Genomic DNA, 4,958 nt, shown 5'->3' with positions numbered 1-4,958 from the left:
TGTCACTCGGCAATCCTGCATTTCACACATCCAAAAGGAAACACATCCAAAGGGAAACACTTTCCTTTGAGCCCTTTATTTCAAGGAGTCTCTTTTTTACTGAGCATCCAGTGAGAACAGTGCCCAGTTGTGGCTGTTATTATTTCTCTGCTTTTGCTGTGTGGCAATATTGTGCTGGAGCTCTGCAGAACACCCACTGCAGCCCTTGTCTCACTGGGGCACACCGAACTGACAAAAAAAAGGCACAAAGATGAAACTCCTAAAGCAGCAGCAGCCCCAAGTCACTGAGCTGCTGCTTCCCAACACCAACACTCTGCGTCTCAGCAAACACTTCCAAAACACGAGCCAAGGCCACAGGGCAGTGAAAAGCCCAGAGCCTGCGGGCAGGACAAGCACTCCATTGATCAGTAACAAACCAACACAGCTCAACTGGATGGTGCACTTAAGACTGGACCTGGAAGCATCAGGAAAAGCCGCTTTCGGTGTCCCTGTGCCCGGCCCTAGCCCGGCTCTCCGCTCCACACCAGCCCAGCCCGCCGCTTTTGGGGCCCGCCCCGGCCCCGCCCCGGCTCCGGCCCCGCTCCCGCTGTCCGGGGCCGTTCCAGCAGCCCCTGCCCCCGCTGCGTTCTCTGCCGCGGCTCCATTGAACCCGGCTTCGGCCCCGCGGGCCGCGCTGGGCCCGCCGGCGGCTCGGCCTCCTGTCGCCGTGGCTGCTGCGGACCCGTGCAGAGGCTCCACGCCAGCCTCTGGTACCGGCCCCAAGAGCTGGTGCCCTTGGCGGTGCCGGCAGCAGCCTCCGCCTTTGCTCCCCCGCTCGTGGAGGAATCGGCCTCCGAGAGGATTCCCACCTCCTACCCCCCCTCCCTCCCGCGCCTGCACCGTTGCCCTGGCAACGACCGCTTCTGCTGCTCCTCTGAAAGGAGAAGCAAAACGCCGAAGTTCCATCTCGAGGAACGAGCCCTTGCAGAAGGAAATAATATCTGGAGACGGTTCTTCCAGATGTGTCCAAGGAAAAAGAATGTCAGGGTAGGCTTTAGTTGATGGGGGGACTATGCACACTGGAAGATTTAGCACACAAGAAGGGAAATACATCTACTGATTCAAGGTACGCTTTTGGAGGGGTGCATGCCTTTGGGAAAATCTGGGAAGAAAGGGGATTGCTTGGTTCAGAGGGAGAGGGGCTGATGCATGGGAGACTTGTTTTGGAGGTTTTAGAGGCATTGGAATTGCCTGAAGAGAGAGCTGTGGTACATGGGGGGGGGACAGCGGGGGGATGGCCTCAGAGATGGGAGGAGGGAGTTTGGCAGATCGGGGGGGCTGAGGATGCTGCAGAGAATGGGATAAAAAGGGTTGTGTTAATTTTGGCCTCGAAGAGCGAAAAATTGGAGACTCCAAAATTCAGTGAAACAGAGGAAAAAGAATGAAGGAAGAAGGGGGGGAAGGCCAAACGAATGTGGAAAATGGAAACTTCCTGACGGAAGGCAGTTACTTCGTAAGTCACTCACCAGAAAAATATTAGAAAACATGCATCAAAAACTCATTGGGGTACTAAGGCTTTGTGTGATCACTTTCTAAGGAATTATGGGTGCATTGGAATCTATGGGTTGGCTAAACAAATAACTGAAAGATGTATGGTTTGCCAAAAAGTAAATAAGAAGGTGATGAGAAAAACAACTTCAGGAGGTCGTGAGTTGGCTCTCCGACCATTTCAAAGTATCCACGTGGACTTTACTGAAGTCCCCCACGTGCAGAGGTGGAAATTCTTGTTAGTAATAACAGACCATCTTCCCCATTGGGTGGAAGCTGTTCCCAGTGTCAGAGCCACAGCCAATGTAGAATGTAAAACCCTCTTAGAACAAATTATTCCCAGGTATGGAATGATTACTAAGATAGACACACTTTACATAAAAAGTTTTACAGCAACTAACTCAAGCCTTAAGAATAAAATGAGAACTACATAGCCCATGGCACCCAGAGAGTTCAGGACGGGTAGAAAGGATGAAACAAACTTTAAAGAGAACCTTAACAACTGAATTAATAATTGAAACTCAAATGTCATGGGTAAAATGCCAACCTCTGGCTTTATTGAGAGTTCAGACACAACCAGGTCAGACGTGAGAGTGTCACCTTATGAAATGATGGTTGGTGTTGAAGATGAAAGTTTGGTAAGAAAGTTTTGCAGATATGTGGGCTCGGCCAAGAGATCTCTGAGTGTGGAGCCTGAGGATGGGACAGAAATGGAAGCAGGTTTTGATGTAGAGTGGAAGATGTTTGCTGAAACATTGATCACTGAATGGGTGAGAGGACAAAGGTTGGAGATGAGCTGGAAGGAGATTTTTGTGCTTAGGACAGAGGTACGTGACTGCAAACAAGGACATGTTTTTCACCGGGTGGGTGGGTCCCAGGAAGAGCAGAAGTAAATAGAAAACATGTTTTTGCCAGGAAGAGAGCTATGGCAGGCAGACAAGGAATGTTGATGTGGCAGGAAGAAGAGAGGTCTGAGAGTGTTCCATTGTGAGCTTGAATTGTAGCTTGCTTGCTCTTGTGATTGGATGGTGGTGACTCTAGGGTTCTATAGGATATGTACAGTATGGTGGTGGTAGTACCTAAGATAGGCTATAGGCAAATGTAAAGGTGTTGTGTATGGTGCTTGTTGGTTGTTATGTCTTGGGATACTCAGCAAAGAAAGGTGTACAATGCTCTCTTGAACAGAAAGCGGCTTCAGTTATGCCTACAAGCTGTGGCTGACAGCTGTGGGGCTGGCTCTGGATACCCACTCCCTGAAATGCTTTTGTGACTTTTCCTATGCAATAAACAGCTTTCAAGAGAGCTGCCTGAAGTCCAGACATCCTTCCTGAACCCTTTTCCTATAGTTTGGGTTACCCTTTTTGAACACCCAACATGAAACTGCTACCTATGAATTAGGGGAATGAGTGTTAAAGAATATGTCAACACAATTGCAAGGACCCTTGAAGATTTGCAGTTCAAAGGGATAATCCCTCAAACCACTCCTTTAGACTTTAAAATCCGTAACATCCATCCAGGGGAGTGGGTGTTAGTAAAAACATGGAAGGATCAATCTTTAGCTGCACAAGGGAAAGGTCCTTTTCAGGTGCTACTGACAACTGAGGCAGCGATCCAGGCCAAGGAGCGAGGGTGGATCCACGGCAGCAGAATCAAAGGACCCGTGCAGGAACCTAAGGAGTGGACTAGAACATCTAAGCCTGGGGATACCAAGGTAACTCTTAAGAGGGAACTGGGGGTTAATGCGCTGGGAAAACCCAAATGATTCAAGAGATACACCAAGAATCACACCTGACTAGGAAATAAGGCCAAGCTTATAGCAGTGGTTTCAAGTGTTGCCTGGACAAGTCCTGAGACACGTCCGATACCCTCCTTGGGGAAGAATCCTTCCACTCCAAACAGGAGGATCAGGACTATTTTGGGCTGAGGGTTCTCATATTCTGCCCTTAGCCTGTGATTTATTCAAAAAGGAGGAGGAATTGCTACCTCCAACAGTGCCATACCACATACCCTGTCTAATTCATCCCATTACTGGACATGCTAGCTGGGTTAAATGTAAATGTCTAGACTGATAAAATATTGCTATTGTAGTTCACAGAAACGACACTCTCACTGCACGAAGTGTAGAACGCCAAATCTATTCTCCAATCCAGGCAGAGCAAAGAACAGCTGAAACAGTAACCCTGCTTTGTGGATGGGAATTACTAGTGCCTGTTGAATGGGAGATACCTGAGGAACAGTGGGAAGCTACAATTAAGAAGTGTCAAAAGCAATTTGCCTGGAAATCAGCGAAAAGGAAGTGACGAGGAAATAGAGGGCAAGGCCCGATGACCACTGTAGCTGCCACCAAGAAGATCACATACCCCTGCTGTGGGCAGCAGCCCCATAGGCACGGGGGGTGGTGGTATCGGCCATATGGGACCTCTGTTATTCCTTTATCTGTCACTCCTCTTTTGTCTCTGCCCTCTGGGGATACCGACACAGCCACGCCATGGGTGTTACCGAAAGCTGTACATGGAAAACACCCAGGTTCCTTTTTCATTGCACGTACCCATGTCAACAGTCTCTGTTACAACCCATCCAAAGTAGAAAACTGTATGCAAAATGGGAAAAAGCACTGGACTGTAGAAAACCTAGGAATGAGTGGGGGCAGGTTGGGAAGTAAACGTCCAAAAGGGGAGAGGTGGGTTTGTTTCGCATCTATTGTTGGGAATAAAGTCTCAAGCTTAGTAAAAGAACAACTAGTAAATAAAGAGGCAAAGCCAGCACAACAATCTAACTCTGTATCGACCCCAGTTCAAGACATGTAGTTGAAACTCAAACAACAATTAAAAAAATGAAATCTCAAAATTGAGAAAAAAAATCTGTTTGTGGAATTAGGGGAAAGGATAGGTAAGGAGCCGAATGTAACCAACTGCTGGGTCTGTGGAGGGCCTCTGATGACAGAGGAATGGCCACGGAAAGGCAGGAGCTTGAGTCCAATAGAACTCCGTAAGTGTTTTTCACACCTCCGCGGCCGGACCTCCAGCTCCAGGACACGGACAGGATCGCGGCCACCTCTCCCACATCCCTCAACCAGATCCAGCCTGGAACACTCACCCGGCACGAGCACAGCGCCAGCCTCTTCCACGGGGTGTCCCTCAACGGAGATTTTTCACCCACAACCGGAGACTCTTTCCTTTGACCCTCCTAAAGGCCACCAAAGACACCGCGTGGCCCCCGGGACCCCCCCGGCCCAAGTCCCGACCCCAAAAGCGCTCCCGGCTCCCGCGGCTCCTCTGCCCGGACCGAGGCCCCCCTCACAGCCCCTGTGACGTCACCGCCGCGCCTCCGCCTGCCCTTGGTCGCTTCTGGCCCCGCGCCTGCGCACTGCGCGCCCGGAGCAGCGCTGCTCCCGCCGCTCCCGGTGCTCCCCGTGCCCGCGGTGTTCCCGC

General features: G+C 50.3%; 1 long non-coding RNA gene across 1 annotated transcript; it reads left to right on the top strand.

Annotated features, from left to right (window-relative positions):
- Positions 1-1,294: 1,294 nt before the first annotated feature.
- On the top strand, positions 1,295-4,387 carry LOC121661609. The gene is made up of 2 exons (XR_006015049.1): positions 1,295-3,238; positions 3,678-4,387. It is a non-coding gene; the product is annotated as an uncharacterized LOC121661609 (long non-coding RNA).
- Positions 4,388-4,958: the final 571 nt, after the last annotated feature.

The sequence above is a fragment of the Corvus kubaryi genome, unplaced genomic scaffold, assembly GCF_017639235.1.
Source record: "Corvus kubaryi isolate FWS band 111438036 unplaced genomic scaffold, C.kubaryi_AGA036_p1.0 37182, whole genome shotgun sequence".
NCBI classification, from domain to species: Eukaryota; Metazoa; Chordata; class Aves; order Passeriformes; family Corvidae; genus Corvus; species Corvus kubaryi.
Note: the sequence above shows the minus strand (reverse complement) of the source record. Positions and strands in the feature narration are given on the sequence as shown.